Source organism: Macrobrachium rosenbergii, chromosome 30 (genome assembly GCF_040412425.1).
Source record: "Macrobrachium rosenbergii isolate ZJJX-2024 chromosome 30, ASM4041242v1, whole genome shotgun sequence".
Classification (NCBI taxonomy): Eukaryota; Metazoa; Arthropoda; class Malacostraca; order Decapoda; family Palaemonidae; genus Macrobrachium; species Macrobrachium rosenbergii.
The window spans coordinates 16,210,468-16,228,907 of NC_089770.1; the positions used below are offsets into that span (position 1 = coordinate 16,210,468).

The 18,440-nt window shown below is 35.5% G+C and overlaps 1 long non-coding RNA gene across 5 annotated transcripts in view; it reads left to right on the plus strand.

Moving 5' to 3' along the window:
• LOC136855100 (uncharacterized) overlaps positions 1-18,440 on the plus strand; it is a 424,042-nt gene that overhangs the window by 322,171 nt on the left and 83,431 nt on the right. For all 5 annotated transcript variants that reach the window (XR_010857894.1, XR_010857893.1, XR_010857896.1 and 2 more), the window contains one exon: positions 4,609-4,677. This is a non-coding gene — a long non-coding RNA (uncharacterized lncRNA). The remainder of the gene's footprint in view (positions 1-4,608; positions 4,678-18,440) is intronic.

The window sequence follows — 18,440 nt, forward strand, 5'->3', positions numbered from 1 at the left end:
AACAGGAGTGAGCGTAGATGTGTTTAAGAATAAGCTCGACAAATAATTAAGATGCATCCCAGACCATCCAAGACTGGAAGATGCAAAATATACCGGAAGATGCGTTAGCAACTCTCTGGTAGACATCAAAGGTGCCTCACACTGAGGGACCTCCTGGGGCAACCCGAACGAATTGTAATTGTAAGGTCTCTCTCTCTCTCTCTCTCTCTCTCTCTCTCTCTCTCTCGGGATTCCCAAAAAGCAATAGTTTGAATTGGCATAGGATTCTCTCTCTCTCTCTCTCTCTCTCTCTCTCTCTCTCTCTCTCTCTCTCTCTTGGGATTCCCAAAAAGCAATAGTTCGAATTGGTATAAAATCTCTCTCTCTCTCTCTCTCTCTCTCTCTCTCTCTCTCTCTGGATTCCCAAAAAGCAATAGTTCGAATTGGTATAAAATTTCTCTCTCTCTCTCTCTCTCTCTCTCTCTGGATTCCCAGAACGCAATAGTTCAAATTGGTATAGGATCTCTCTCTCTCTCTCTCTCTCAGGACAAAAGCAATAGGAGTTCACAAAATCAATAGTTCGAGTTCTCTATCTCTCTCTCTCTCTCTCTCTCTCTCTCTCTCTCTCTCTCTCTCTCTCTGGATTCCCAGAACGCAATAGTTCAAATTGGTATAGGATCTCTCTCTCTCTCTCTCTCTCGGGATTCCCAAAAAGCAATAGTTCGAGTTGGTATAAAATCTCTCTCTCTCTCTCTCTCTCTCTCTCTCTCTCTCTCTCTCTCTCTCTCTCTCTCTCTCTCTCTGGATTCCCAGAACATAATAGTTCAAATTGGTATAGGATCTCTCTCTCTCTCTCTCTCTCTCTCTCTCTCTCTCTCTCTCTCTCTCTCTCTCTCTCTCTCTCTGGATTCCCAAAAAGCAATAGTTCGAGTTGGTATAAAATCTCTCTCTCTCTCTCTCTCTCTCTCTGGATTCCCAGAACGCAATAGTTCCGATTGGTATAGGATCTCTCTCTCTCTCTCTCTCTCTCTCTCTCTCTCTCTCTCTCTCTCTCTCTCTCTCTCTCTCTCTCGTAGCTTTAACGCCCATAGAAAGCAGCCCGGCCTGAATTGCTGCAACAAGTTAATTGATACTCTGCCTCATCTGCATTCAGATCCCAGTTGTTGGATGTGTCGTGTTTAGTCTTTGTATCAAGATGTTGATGTTAAACTTTAACCAGGAGTTTACTGGAAGTGCCAAATAACTTGTGGGATTTATCAGTAGGGTTTTGAGTCTCCATATATACGGACGTTAGCTGAGAAGACCATGTGTATTTAGTATGCCATCGATGGGAATGTGTATGTATTTGGATATCTGATGAAAGTTGCCCATAAAAACACGAAAGAGAGTTGATTGTCTTGCGTCATATTTTGGAAACTACTGTTTCCCTCGGCGGGAAACAGTAGTTTATAGTTTCTTAATTGGCACACAGTCTATTTTATTTATCTCACGCCTAATCTGGAAAAAAAGTTGAAAGTTGAATTTAATACCTAATAACCGTTTTATAGTCAGTATAAGCCTGTCTTTGAATAGTATCCTGTGTTGAAGTAGGCTGCAATATCCACTCCCTTAGGTTTTCATTGGATTAACTACCCGCGGCTTAGATCTGTCTGGCTTCCGAAACCGACCTCCTTTGTAGAAGAGGGTTTTTAATTGAGTATGCGATGATTTAAACTGTCTACTGTTGAATTATCTGTACTTGAATCTTTCGTTTCGAGAATTTGATATTTTTCGCCAAAGATGTTCTTATCGTGTTTTTCTGACATTTTAGCTTTTCTAGCAAGGAGACAGGCTTTGAGTTTCCTCGTATATATACTGTATATATATATATATATATATATATATATATATATATATATATATATATATATATATATATATATATATATATATATATATATATATCTGTGTGTATGTAGTTATATATAAAATATGTATACACATAAACATATAAATATATATATATATATATATATATATATATATATATATATATATATATATATATATATATATATATATATATATATATATATATTTAGGTCGACTGTCTATGTACAGTACATACTACACCCAAAAGGCATAGGTTCGAATCCTTACTAGGGAATGTATAATTATTAATTATCATTCCTTTGGGTGAAAGTTATTGCCAAGGTGAAGTGAATTTGATATTAAGGCTGTTCATATATACATACATATATATATATATATATATATATATATATATATATATATATATATATATATATATATATATATATATATATATATATATATATATATTATATATATATATATATATAATATATATATATATGTATATATATATCTCTCTCTCCATATCTTACCATATTTATTTCATATTAATTATAAATAAAGTTACTAACGAAAGTGTCCTTTCATACCTGACTACGATTCTCTGACTTTTTAACGAGACAGTAACTCATTTCATAAATTGGTTTATGCCAGACGTAATCCATATCTTCTTAATAGTAACAGAGAGAAATATTGCTGGTAATCTGTATTGACACAACTGAAATATATTGAAGCCTTAGTAAGAGCTTTCCAGTAAATGCGGTAAAGCGTTGAAATTTAAAACTCATCATTAAATAATGTTACACACTGACACTTGCTTCTGTCAGTTAACGAGATCTGTTTTATATTTACATCCTGTCATAAGGATATATTTATTTCATCTGGAAATGATGTGATCATTCGTTGATTTAGTAGAATTATTGTAGTTTCCTGTTTTTATATATTTATATATATGTATATAAATATATATATATATATATATAATATATATATATATATATATATGTATACATATATATGTATATAATCATTAAGCTACAAATGTCGTTTAATATCCAATTCACGGTATTTCGGGAATATCCCCGAAGGGTATTTTTCACCGAAGGGGTGATAAAAATTTCATATATATATATACATATATATATATACATACATATTATGTGTGTATATATGTATATTTATTTATTTGTATATATAGTATATATATATATGTGTGTGTGTGTGCGTGCGTGTTTGTGCGCGCACATTTACACGTTTTCGTAACAAAGCGTTGCGGTATTTTATTTTCAAAAGCAATTTCAGGGCACCACATTTGCCCACCTGTTAATGCAAAGACGTTCATCTAAATATGTCATAATTTCACAACACACACAAAGAAAAGTACACAACTCACGTGATAAAAAAAAGATGAATAAAAAATGAAATAAATGGTGAATGAGAGAACAGTAAAAGGAATAAGTGAAGACGTACAAAGTCTTGAAAGAGGAAAAGCTGTAGTCTTTGGGAAAAAAAGTTGAGTGTTTGTCTCTGATTCTTGACGGACGAAGGGCGGACACCTCCCCCAACTTTTTTTTTTTTGGGGGGGGGGGAAGATGGGTAGAAAAGTGAGTTGATGGTTTCCCCTTCCACAGGAAGGGAGACGGTGCCTTCTCCTAAGGGAAAGAAAGTTGCCAAGGGAGAAAGAAACATGTGAGAGGACATTTCAGACTTTTTCCCCCTGCTGTTTGCATAATCTAGATACTACGAAGTGTGTGCATGCTTGAATACACATACATGTATACATCTTGCGTGTATGAAATAATTTTTTTTTTATTTCTTAGTGGTTTATACTTTTTTTTTTGGCGGCTTATTGGTTCTGATTTCTGATCTTACATAATTGTACATTGATTCATAACTCTTTGTTGTTAATTATACACAACTTGATGTTGTTGTTGTTGTTGTTGTTGTTGTTGTTGTTGTTGTTGTTCTTCTTCTTCTTCTTCTTCTTCTTCTTCGTTAATCTGTCTTTCCTTTTCTGTGAAAGCCTGCTAGAATGTTCATGAATTTGCGACATGCTCCAGGACATAATAATAATAATAATAATAATAATAATAATAATAATAATAATAATAATAATAATAATAATAATAATAATAATAATAATAATAGAATTGAGGATAGGAAAAAGCATGCCTAGCATAGCTAAAGTCTAACTGACCATGATTTCATTTTCATTTTTACAAACTTTGGTTTCAAAGGTAAAATATCAGTTAGTTTAAATCATTTGACAGTATTAGGTACAGTGAGTTTTACGTCATAATTAACTCAAGCCAGTTTGATGTCTGATATAAAACAATAGGGAAATCCAATCAGTTCAAGAAAGGAGGAGTTCCAGAATGAACAAACCTGCCAATGGGCGGTTATAATTTTGGGTTTTTCTTCTTAACGCAATCATGCAAATGTAAATAACAGTAAGTCATTCTTGATTTTGTATTTCTCTCATAATCGGAGCTTATTACTTCGAGATAAGATACAGCCTTTTGAAGATAATGAGTAGCGTCGCTTCAGTTTTCCTGGAAAGCGAATCGGAATTTCGTGACATGGGATATCAGCAGCTCTCTTGGCAAGGCGGATTTCTGCCCTACTTGGTTGGTTTTCATAGGAAGTGAAAGAATAAAAATAAAACCAAGGTTATGCACAGGACATTTGACATGAATACCGAGAAACAATAAGATGAAATGAGATCCGACAAAAAGTATAAGGCGCCTCAATAAAATGTAGTTTTTTTCTTTGCAGTTTCTATCTACAAACACGTTTGACTGACCTGTCTCAAGGAAGTTCCATCTACGTGGTTTATGTAGACAGGTATGTAAAGTAAACATGCGTCGTCAGTTCCTATGGGAGAATCTATTTACTTTTATTTTTAATTTTTGCTCATAGAATGCAGTCAGAAAATATAAGTTATTGTGGGAATCCTCCCTAATTTCGTCACTGCATTTTGTAAAATCAGCAAGTTTTTTTTGTTAAGTAGGATTCTCTTTCATTGTAGAAAAAGAAAATTATGAAATTTTGACACTACAGGAAAGGATTCGATGATATAATAAATGTGTCCCTTACGACAAGACAGCACATGATAACAACACAACTGAACTGTCCAATCGCTTCTGTGAAAACTCGCCCTGAATTGAAATCCACTTTTGGAAAACAAATGTTTGAAGTTAGGTTTGACAGGATTTCAGTAGGTTCACAATGAGATTAACGTAAGAATATACTAAGATACTTATAAAATTGACCTTTATATTGCAAAATTACTTTTCTCGATTAGTTAAAGAATATTGTGTAATGTTTCACGGATGTCACCGACATGTTGACTCTCTCTCTCTCTCTCTCTCTCTCTCTCTCTCTCTCTCTCTCTCTCTCTCTCTCTCTCTCTCTCTCTAATACTGGTACCCTGCTTGAAAGTTAATGCATTTTTTGACATGAAAGCTTCTCGTCATTACTACTATGACCTCATTAGAATGGTACGAAATTCAGTTAATATCGGAAATCCTTGCAGTTTTTGTAAATGTCTTATCTTAAGTTTCATTAAGGCCTGCTGAAGGTCAAGTTTAATACAATATTTTTAAGAGTTAATTATAAGTTGATATTCACTGGAAAACAAAACAAATACAGGAGGCTTCAAAAAAGCAATTCAGAAATGTAGGCTCATTATCCCTTTGTACCCTCCTCCCCCCACCTCCCGTTAGGAATACCTCCTGAATGTTTCCTCGTGAATCGTTAATGAAGAGGAGAGAATGAGGCAAGTGAGAGATAAAAGTGTATGAGAGAAGGGGATAAAAAGTGAGAATAGGAAGAAGGACCTCCATTCATTTCTCGAAAATCCGGAGCAAAACATTTGGGGCATAAAATGACCCTCATTCAGCTTCCGTCTTTCCACTTGGGACGACGCTGAGAAGAATATCGGGTTCGTTCTTTAAGAATGAGGGACATCGATGCTGGGGACGCTCATTTTTCTCTAAGGACGAATGGGGGTTTCCTTCGGCTCGAAGTTTATTCCTTTTTTCTCATTTCTTTTCAGAAAGCTGTTTTGCTCTGCTTTCTGTATTTGACAGCTGAGGTATTGTTTTTGTTCATATTTTCATTACCATCTCAAAGCGGAACCTTTTATGTGCCTGTTCTTAAAGTGTTTTATTTTTTATAGGTGAATGTTCACAGTTCCTCTCTCTCTCAGTGAATTCCCTTAGGGGGTAGTGCCGTCAGTGCACCTCGTGCGGTGCCCTGTAGGCATTGCTTAAGGTTCTTTGCAGCGTGCCTTCGGTCCCTAGCTGCAACCCTTTTTGTTCCTTTTACTGTACCTCCTCCTTTCATATTCTCTTTCTTCCATCTTACTTTCCTTAACCCTCTCCTAACAATTGATTCATAGTGCAGCTGCGAAGTTTTCCTCCTGTTACACCTTTCAAACTTTATACTGTCAATTTCCGTTTCGGCGCTGAATGGCCTCATAGGTCCCAGTGCTTGGCCTTTGGCCTAAATTCAAAATTCAGTTCAATGCATTTCAACTCTCTCAGTGAAGTTGCTTTTACAAGAAATGTGCACCAGGGGTCTGTGCATATAAAGATACACAAACAAACAAACAAACAAAATAAACACAGGTGTATCACATCCATCAGCTGGAGTCCCTTCCGCGGTTGACGCAACCCATCAATTATGCTTCATTAAACGAGCAAATGGCGATGGTATGTTTGCGGGTGAATTCATGTATGATTATATTATTCACTTTGCTCGACAAATATGAAATTTTATTGTTTTCATTCGAAGGCCGATGGGAGGGGAAATTGTACGGTTATGCCCGGCATAACTCCAAGGGAGAAGGAAAATCAGTTGTATTGGAAGGCCGATGGGAGGGGAAACTGTCTTCATAGGTTTAACGTCATCTCTGTTCAGACGAGAGGCTGCCGTTTCCAAATAAGCTAGTCGTTATCTGAGGCCTCTTTTTCCTGATAAAAAGTATCAGGAAACAACAAATAATTTCCTTAACAGAGGGTCTTAAGAATTCAGTTGTGTTGTCTTATGCTTAGACTATTTAGAACAATATCTCATAAAAAGATTCTAAGGCGAATTATAGTTCCATTAAATTTGTCAGTGAAAACATTTTCTCAGAAGATGCAAATTTGAGAATGATCATAATTTCGTAAAAAAAAAAAAAAACTTTCGGTGGGATTAACTCTTCCCATAAAAACCTTATTTCAATTTTTTGGTTCTGTTTTCGTAAAATTAATCGAAAACCAACAATGCATAAAATTAGGACTTTTTCATTTAATCTGTGGGCCCCAGTAATAGCGTAAGGGAATATAATAGATTTACATTACATTACGCCAAGTCGCTTAATATATTACGCTAAATGTATTAATGAACAAAAATACTTAAAAATATTCGTTAAATAGTCTTCAGCAGTCCGTAAACATGTTGATCACGTTTAGTCAACAAAATTTTGTATATGAGGAAATCAACGTTAGATTCCTTCAGGAAAATAGACAAATTTCCCAAGAATTAGCAGCATCCTCTGTCCTTAAGTCCTTTTTTTTTATTCTTCTGTCTAAATCTCTCTCTCTCTCTCTCTCTCTCTCTCTCTCTCTCTCTCTCTCTCTCTCTCTCTCTCTCTCTCTCTCTCTCTCTCTCTCATTAAGCCGTATAAATAAGCAAATTCTTAAGCTCGAATTACCTGTGATATGACAGAGAACAGAATTAATTTGATATTAGAAATGGTTCACAGCTCCGTGTGATTCCAAGCCCTAATTAGATTTATGTTTGCTGGAGCGGTACAAATCCGTCCGAAATTTATTTAATTTAATGACTTAAAAGTCGGTCTGACTCTGGAAGGGAGGGCGGTAATGATTATATAATGTTAATAATCATGAGTATGCTAATTTCGAAGGCAACGAAGAGCGTTTGAATTCTATGTGAAAATTACCACCAGAATATGGCTTATAAATTACCATCTTATATCTGTGCAATAACCTACAGTGATAAAATATAGTAATAGAGTATATTATATTTATATCTAAAATGACTTACAGTAATAAAGAATAATCTTATATTTCTACAATGACCTGTAGTAATTAAGTATAGACTATATTTCTACAATGACTTACGGTAATAAAGAATAATCTTATATTTCTACAATGACCTATAGTAATTAAGTATGGACTATATTCCTACAACGACTTACAGTAATAAATTATTTGTTATATATTCACAATGACCTAAAGTAATAAAGTATAATCTGTCTCTATAATGACTCTTAGTCACATGCTCAAATGGTTGATGTGAATTTGAAGAGTATTTATATGACCCTATTACTTATGTGAGACAGAAATATACCAGCAAAAGTAATATAATTTTTCTCTAGATCTGCTTGACATTTTGATTTGATGAATGTTTTTGATATCAAAAGGTGACGTCAGAGCACCAACCATTGTTTGATCCTTTGAAGTTATCACAACGATTACAGTAAGTTCAGAATCTTTATTCTGAAGTGTATTGAATCCACTGAAGGAACGGGATGAGGTCACAGTGATGTCATAGGAACAGAATATGGAACAGACATGAGCAGTGTTTTGTTAAGAATGGCCTTGTAAAGAATAAGGCAGGGGCCATATGAATGATAAAAAGTGTAGATGAATAAATTGATGAATGAATGACGTGTGCATACAACCATGATCACATTCCATATATGCAAATATAATTGTACATTCAACAGGCAGCGCATTGCGATTATTTTAGATTGTTTAGAGGGGGAGAAACGGGGGAAAATAAAAGCAATTATTGAAACCTTACTTTTACGGAATGTAGGTTGAGAGCAGAAGGTTGGAAAGAGAGGGAGGAGAGAGAGAGAGAACATGATATTTTTCCCCTCACACCTTCACGGTGTAAATTAACGTAAACAAAAAATTCCAGGCACAACATTAAGTTTTCTATCATCCCCATTGACCGGGATAATTCTGACAGAGTCAAAGGTCAATCCTTCGTTTCAGGAGACCTAGGAGTGCTAACTTACGAACACGCGAACACTTGTGATACAAATGGAAAGTTTTGATTACAATATTCATAAGAAATAGCACAATATTTGAAGAGGAAAAGACTTTCTGGAAAACGATTTACAGACGTAGGTATCTGATTTCGATGTTGGTGAAAGACCATTTCGGTTACACATTTTTTTTTGCTATTACTCACTGGTGGACGGGTCACCTGCGATGTGACTACTTCTAGAAATGCTAAAAAATGTATCAGAAGATTTTCGTTACGTTATGCATCGGTACTACACGGGTAATGAGGTTCTGTCAATCGAACACATGAAAAGTTTATACTTTTAAAGTATGAATAGAAATGTATAAGCAAAGTGATTCATTCATCTGAATTCTGTGATGCCCAGTATTCTGTCTCGTGGATAAGGGGGAGAAAAGGACTAATGAATGCAGATTAGCAATAGTGAAAGAAGGTGTCTGAAATAAAACAAATAAATTGTCTCCAATTCAATATAATTTTCCTTACCACTATGACGCCATTATTTGACGTGCTGTAATTAATGAAATCCGTCGCTAATGAGTTTATATATTTTTGCAAAAATATTCTCTATGATGCTCAACGCTGAAGTCTGTTTTTCAAAGCAGCATTTCTATGATTAATCCATGGCAGTTGAGCTACATATGGGTCCCCGGCGCGCCATATCGGTTATTAATCATTATGACATTCGGGGGAAGATGAACTGTAATCTTTTTGTTTACATTTCGCTCATTCATTTTCCTAAGAGAGAGAGAGAGAGGAAAAATCCTTATTTATTGTATATTCCCGTACTGTATTGCACAAAATTGTATTTGCATTTTATATTTGATGATTTCCGACTAAATTAACAAGGAACTATTTCCATAACATTGGCCAAACACGAGGACGTAATTAGCACTGTTAAGCTGCTTTGTCAAAGACCGTCAGTTAGCAGAGGATTTAAAAACAAATGATGACCATGGGAGCTTGAAGCTGACCTTTGCACTCTTAGTCAAAAAACAAACAATAAAGCGTGAAAATTAAACAAAAGCGATGTATTATTTCGTAAGGCTTGCTTGCCTTGCAATTTATTACGATGCAGAACTGGCATGGTGTGTCAGTACAACGTCATCGCGTGTCAAAGATGTGGAGACAAATCGGGTGTCTTTCAGTAACCGTTAGGTGAAAATCATCCACATTTCTTCTTCTTCTTCTTGAAATGGACCACTCTTGCCTCTGACAGCGCTCTGCGGCCCAGAACGTGGCTTTGCACTTATTTATAGTGTATTTTATGATAATCAGCTTTTGAGTTCGGTCCTCACTGTCTTCGTGTCTTCTGATTTCTTAATACGTAATCACTTTCAAGAGATGAGACAAGTACCCTATAAATATAAGATAATTAGTCTTTTGCCATATGAACCTTTAGTTTGGTTTGTTGTTATTATATATCCACTTTCTACTGCCTAAATGTAGAAGGGAAAATACAAGAAATTAAAAACTGACAAATGTAATAGCCTTTATATTTACTCAGATTGTAAAATTGGCCCAGGAAACCATAATACAGTATTTGGAAAATTGATTGTTACAATCTCGCCGTATCCTAATATCGCCTTGCATGGTTCCCGTAATGAAGTCGTGGCCTAATGAGGTTATCCAATCCCCGATGATGGAACGTATATGATATCTGATAATTCACCGAAATGCATACAAATTAATATTCATCTGAAACAATTGAATTATATATCTTTTATTGCTCAGTGAAGTTTGCCGAGTACTGCTTTTTTCATTTACTTTTTTGAAAATATTTCATATTGTATCCATAGTAATCGTGGATAGCCGGGCTTTCTGTTCATAAATTTTAATGACTAATTCCCAAATAAATACCTAATTCCATTTTCATTTCGTGAGAGGATGTTTCATAAAGCCTCCTCTCCTTTTAACCTGAGTTAATTCTGATAATTGACCTTACAGTATCAAACAAATATGGAAGTACTAACCCTGGTTTTCTTTTTCATCTTAAACGTAGTATTAATTGTACACAAATATAACTGAAGAGACCTAATGTATACAAGGCTCACCCAAGAAGGCTTTAGACTCACTCGCCCCAAGAGATAATATCATTTTCTGTCATCCTTTTAATAAAACATCAATTTTATATTAGTAATCCTCATACGACGCCTTCTCCAGTTGCCATTCACTAAAAATTATCTCACAAGTATTTGCAGAATTACGGATTATGATGACAAATTCAGCTACGAATTAACAACATAAGTAACCTTCTCTTTGTCGAACAATCTGCGCACGTTACGACCCAAAAGGTGAGAGCTTAGCAGATCATATTAGATTAAAATTTCTAAAACAGGTCTTCCTGGGATCTAACTATATTTTTATTCAACTATAAACTTCGAATAATTATTGTTTCGAGTATCGGATGTTAATTGCATTACACGCGGCTTCATCTGAGACTTGCCGGGAATTACAGGATATTCTAAACAACGCGATATCGAGTTCCCTCTCTAATTAAATGCAATATCTGATCCAGACTAATAATTAATCTTGGTCGACGCAGCTTCTCCTCTCGAATTCGGGCAACAGAGTTTTCAAATTGATTAAGATTCTATTCAGCTTATTTGGTCAATCTTCTTTCAAGATGTAATATATGGATGAGACATTTCTGCTTCGTGTTTGTTTGAAATATCAGGTTTATTGGTTTTAAAACTCTCACAGACATCCGACGTGTGAATATTATTCATGAAATGTCTTGGTGTGTTTTGAGCGAGTGTTTTACTTGTATACTTTTTCGCAGTATATTAAATCTACTCGATTAGAATATTCGAATAAGAAATGATTCGGGAGCGTTTCCTCAAACAGCAAGACCTTCTTGGAGGCGAATCTGGTCAACAGCATCTGGAGACTTGTGGGAAATGTGAATGAACGCAATAGTTCGAAGATATCTTCTCACTAAATTTCGGACTGCAGTATGAGAGAGGATTAAGCTAAGCGGTTTGACCGTGTGATTTTTAAAAAGCAAGGTTCTTAAAGTTGGACATGTCATGTGTCACACTAGATAATAAATATATCATTTCCTTGGTCGTTTTTCGTTAATCGGAGCCAGAATAGATAAAGAAGGGGAAAAGGATTTCCTATACCTTTTTCTTTTTGTTTGTATAGATTTTCTAGAGAGAGAGAGAGAGAGAGAGAGAGAGAGAGAGAGAGAATGAATATTCTCACCCCATTCTGCAGTTGGGGTCCAAAAGTGAAAGCGAAGGCCCTGGATATTCTTTTGTCCAGATCAGACCTCACCCCTGAACGAGTACTCCTCCTTCCAAGACTGGATTCTGCCTGAGGTATAATGTCACTGGAATGATAAATATTTTATTCAGAGCCTTCGCTATTAAGCGTTGAGGCTATATTCTTCGCAAATCTTGAAGTTATTATTATTATTATTATTATTATTATTATTATTATTATTATTATTATTATTATTATTCGAACGTACAACGTAAACCGTATGTCAGTTATCCTCATTTTAAGCTTTGTACCTTCTTTCGTTGTCATTTTTATTTAATTAACTTATTTGCGCTGCTCTCTTCACCTTTTCTGCTCTACTTTATTTCTTCTGTGTATCAATTATTTTATTTCATAAATTTTCATATTTCGTGTTTTGTCTTTCTCCTGACTTTAATGCTCTTACGTCATCAGTCGTCGTAGTCTCAGACTTGTCAGGGTAAATGTCAGGTGTGACGCATTTTGAGTCAAACTGCTGATTGCTTGAGCGTCATTTTCCATGAGAAGAGAGAATTAACAGTTTTTTTACTGGTTGAGGTTTTGTATGCTCCTGGAATATAATTTCAACGGAAGTAACACTCACTAGAGTAATTAATAATAATAATAATAATAATAATAATAATAATAATAATAATAATAATAATAATAATAATAATAATGGGAAAAATACGTTAGATTTCAGCTTCGAAAGATAAACTGGAAAAGGAACCATTTTCCGAAATTTGCGTGAGAGTTACAGGGAGAAAAAATGGGATGGCCGGAGTTAAATAGCCAGGTGCCTTGTTAGGGCACTCCCAACTCTACTTGTGGTGTGCAACTTTTCTGTAATTGTGGCCTGGGTTGATAGTTAAGGGAAACTTTAGGGAATTTTTTTGTATTCCACCCCTCATTCTTTTCTCGTTCCCGAACCTCTCTCTCTCTCTCTCTCTCTCTCTCTCTCTCTCTCTCTCTCTCTCTCTCTCTCTCTCTCTCTCTTTTAACTGGCACTCACGGCCAATTTGCTGTAGTGCCTACTTGTAAAAATACTCATAAGCGTTTATGGCTCTCTCTCTCTCTCTCTCTCTCTCTCTCTCTCTCTCTCTCTCTCTCTCTCTCTCTCTCTCTCTAAATACTGTATTTCCAGCTATATGAATACCCTGATTGAAAGTTAATGCATTTTTTGACATGAAAGCTCATTATTGCTATGACCTCATTAGAATGGTACGAAATTCAGTTAATTTCAGAAACCCTTGCAGTTTTCGTAAATGCCTTGTCTTAGGTTTTATTAAGTGCTGCTGAAGGTCAAGTTTAATTATAAGTTGATATTCACTGAAAAACAAAAACAAAAAATACAGGAGGCTTCCAAAAAACAATTCAGAAATGTCCGCTCATTATCCCTTTGTACCCTCCTCCCCCCACCTCCCGTTAGGAATACCTCCCAAATGTGTCCTTGTAGACCATTAATGACGAAGAGAGAATGAGGCAAGTGAGAGATAAAAGTGTATGAGAGAAGGAGATAAAAAGTGGGAATAGGAAGAAGGACCTCCATTCATTTTTCAAAAATCCGGAGCAAAACATTTGGGGCATAAAATGACCCTCATTCAGCTTCCGTCTTTCCACTTGGGACGACGCTGAGAAGAATATCGGGTTCGTTCTTTAAGAATGAGGGACATCGATGCTGGGGACGCTCATTCTTCCCTCTGGACGAATAGGAGTCTCTTTCGGCTCGAAGTTTATTCCTTTTTTCTCATTTCTTTTCAGAAAGCTGTTTTGCTCTGCTTTCTGTATCTGACAACTGTGGTATTGTTTTTCTTCATATTTTCATTACCATCTCAAAGCGGAACCTTTTATGTACCTGTTCTTAAAGTGTTTTATTTTTTATAGGTGAATGTTCACAGTTCCTCTCTCTCAGTGAATTCCCTTAGGGGGTAGTGCCGTCAGTGCACCTCGTGCGGTGCCCTGTAGGCATTGCTTAAGGTTCTTTGCAGCGTGCCTTCGGTCCCTAGCTGCAACCCTTTTTGTTCCTTTTACTGTACCTCCTCCTTTCATATTCTCTTTCTTCCATCTTACTTTCCTTAACCCTCTCCTAACAATTGATTCATAGTGCAGCTGCGAAGTTTTCCTCCTGTTACACCTTTCAAACCTTTTACTGTCAATTTCCGTTTCAGCGCTGAATGGCCTCATAGGTCCCAGTGCTTGGCCTTTGGCCTAAATTCTAAATTCAATTCACTTCAATTCAATTCAACTCTCTCAGTGAAGTTGCTTTTACAAGAAATGTGCACCAGGGGTCTGTGCATATAAAGAGGTACAAACAAACAAACAAACAAAGTCAACACAGGTGTATCACATCCATCAGCTGGAGTCCCTTCCGCGGTTGACGCAACCCATCAATTATGCTTCATTAAACGAGCAAATGGCGATGGTATATTTGCGGGTGAATTCATGTATGATTATATTATTCACTTTGCTCGACAAATATGAAATTTTATTGTTTTCATTCGAAGGCCGATGGTAGGGGAAATTGTACGCTTATGCCCGGCGTAACTCCAAGGGAGAAGGAAAATCAGTTGTATTGGAAGGTCGATGGGAGGGGAAACTGTCTTCATAGGTTTTAAGAAGGAAAAGTATGAGAAATTAAAACGAAGGGGAATCATCCTGGAAGGAAGAGGGAGACGTGCCTCCTCAAAGAAGGAATGTTAAAGCAGGCAGGAAAACGGGAGCAAGGTGAGAATTCCAGAGCTTGGTAGCATCGGCGGGGAAGTTGTTTTCGATACCGATAAATAATGGAATCATTAACAGAGTCACTTTAACCTACCGATTACCGTGGCCTTCGAATGTAATTTTCTATAAATGTATCCATAAGGAGCTTTCTCAGAGTCGAGTCTATAAGGCAACCAAACTGAGAGAGAGAGAGAGAGAGAGAGAGAGAGAGAGAGAGAGAGAGAGAGAGAGAGAGAGAGAGAGCAATTTTTCTCAAAGAAAGTTCCATAATCACCAAAACTACGGAAAACCCGTAACAGAATTGAGCAGTAAAATTAAGATATGGCGAGATTTAATGAGGTGTTTGCATAATTACCACTCTAAGTCCTTGCTCCGTTTTTTGTGACAGAATTCTCATAAACTTTCCTTTTAGTTGGAATTTCGGGGTCGAAATAAATCCTTTTATGTTGAATATCTAGTCGCATTTTCTCAGAGTTGTAGGTCACGCAACTTAGTGTTAAAGCAAGTTTCGAAATTTATTTTTGTTTTCACCTAATAATGATATTAAATTTACTTTCAGAATCGTTATTGTTATTATTATTATTATTATTATTATTATTATTATTATTATTATTATTATTATTATTATTATTATTATTATTATTATGTCACTGCTATTAATTTTTTAATCTACTTCCGTCGAATTTACATGTTCACAAAGTTACTTCTGTTACTGGAATTCAAATGAAATGAAAATACTCTCGGAAACTTATTACGAGCAGAAAATCGCTTTTAACCCTTGCCGTATGGAGATGAGAAGGTAATGCATTTCTCTCTCTCTCTCTCTCTCTCTCTCTCTCTCTCTCTCTCTCTCTCTCTCTCTCTCTCTCTCTCTCATATCCCGTTTCTTTACACCCCACTGGGTGAGTGCAGTGATTGCTTGTTATTGAAGAGAACCATCAGAAGCGTTCATGATCAAAGGAACGTCGTAATTTTTAAAGCAAATTGTAATAAATTCATTAATGATTCGGAGTTCTCGCCTTCACTGAGTCTCAAGTGTAATACGACAGAGAGTGCATCAGCTCTCTCTCTCTCTCTCTCTCTCTCTCTCTCTCTCTCTCTCTCTCTCTCTCTCTCTGTAATTTCGTGCGTGGGTGTATGAGGATGATGAACAAATGAACGTTGATAGATTTTGGTAGACAGCTTTCGTTAAAGTTCCCTTCACTGTCACAGCTGAGACACCTTGTTCATTTCACCTTATTAAACTCATAAATGCCTTAACTGATACATCTCAGTCCGTATCTTCAGTTGTGTTTCTTGCCTGGAATTCGGTGGATCAGACTGAAATGGGGTTTTATTTCCTATGAATCAATAAGGTATTAATTATACATAGGTGCTTCTCTACAGAATGTTTTCCAATGAGTGACATTATAAACATTCATGCATCTGGACACAGAAACAGAACCTCTTTGTCCATCGTTTCTACACCAGACCATTGTTCAAGTCGTGGACGGCACAGATGCTCTTATTAATAATGATTCCTCTTGAGAGTAGATTATTCCCAAAGTGTAATGAATTCGATATTATTATTTATGAATATAGTTATGGATACAAAAATGTCACTCGTGTATATGTGACAAAATTCTATACTGTGTATAATAATATATATATATATATATATATATATATATATATATATATATATATATATATATATATATATATATATATATATATATATATATATATATATATATATATATATATATATATATATATATTTTTGTGTTTGTGTGTGTATGTATGTGTTTGTGTGTGTGTGTACATGCTCATCTTCTTTGGGTTCATGGTGCGTCACTGTGTATGTAAGCATATGAGAATAATTGAACCTATGCTTTTTGTATTCTTCTTTTTCATTTGGTAAGGAAAGCCTCACTGCAAGCGTTCTCCTGCATATGAATAAAAATGAGTTTGCTGCAGAAGGTCTCATGATTTACAGCTCCTTTGGTTGGAGCCCCAAGGCTCTGGGGAAATGTCGCCTTGCTTTGCTTTCCTGCCTTCATGCAAATGCCAACTGGAGACCACCAGGAAGTTAGAATCCTCGAGACTGTGGTTTTTTCTAGTCTTCTTGACAATAGTATATAAAAATAATAACGGTTATTATTTTGGGGGGATAGAGTTACTGGCGCAATCTTACTGAAGCTAAATAAATACTGGATAGTTTGGTTTGAGATTTCATTACGAAAAGATCGGTGCATAAATGAATCACTCGTTAAATCTTTGGTTTTTGAACTAGCAAGAAAACATTGCCGCTTCTTAGCCTTTGTAAGATTATCCCCATGCTTTATATGAGAGAGAGAGAGAGAGAGAGAGAGAGAGAGAGAGAGAGAGAGAGAGAGAGAGAGAGAGAGAGAGAACTACATTATTGTATACGTTGTCCGTGTACAAATATATAATTTTGATCCCAGTATGACATGATGTTTTATAGACTGTTTCACAAAAAAAACAGTTTTCTTCATAAGCCACAAAGAAAACCAGGCGTGAAAATTCACTATGAAACAGAGCATTTTGATGCATATCTGTGATTTCAAAAAAAAAAAGGACATTTGACCTAATGATAAGAAGAGCAATATTTCGCCTTGAAATATTGCCTCATAATGAGTTGAGTGAAACACTTTTCCTTCCTCAGAAAATTTCTGAAAACTAATAGTGACGTAGATTTTTGTGAATGTAGAACGGGTGACAAATAATAAACTAAAATGAAGCTTATTAGTTTTGTCATATGATATTTTCATTGTACAATTCTTTGCAACTGATTTTTAGAGACAATTTTTGTTTAGAATTCTAAGTTATGAATAACTCTGCTTTATTATATACCATTCCACTGTATTGAATTTTTGTTTCTCAGGTGGCCAATGTCTCTATTCTGTCTCACTTAACTTCAGGAAATTCTCTGACAAAAAAACTAATTTATAACAAAATCTGATGACTGACATATCAAACAAAAACATAAAAACACTTTTCAAGGTTTACTTTTATTCCACTTATCACTTGACTCACATTTAGATGTTTCCAAACAATGGGATAAAAATATAAAGTGTTCATGCAAATATATTCACATATTTGCTTTTAATTGCTTTCATATGTTTCTGGGAATAATGACGTCGAAAGATGAAAAAAAGTCTCTTTCCCAAAATATCCAGGCTGTTTGGCCAACAGAGGCAGATCAATTAAACGTGTTTGTTATAAACGTTCCAATTCAGGAAAAGCTTCAAATGATGTTGCAGCAAATACTATTTTTGTTTTTTCAGAGTTATTTGTGTGGGAAAGCAACTAACGCGTAACGACGTGCATAAATGATTATAGAATTCCAGAGTAAAACCGTGGACAAAAAGTAATACAAATCCGAAATATCAACTGATATTTTTATTGGTTTGTTGACCTGGCACCACAACGACACCGAAGGACTAAAATAAAAACAAAAGGAACTTGCATCAATGTAAAGAGACCAGATTTCAGTGGCACTTTGAACCATGAACCATTTCACAGATCAGTGATTATAATATGCTTTTTATTTTTCTTGTTTTCCTACAAATAAAACAATATTTTATACAAGTGCT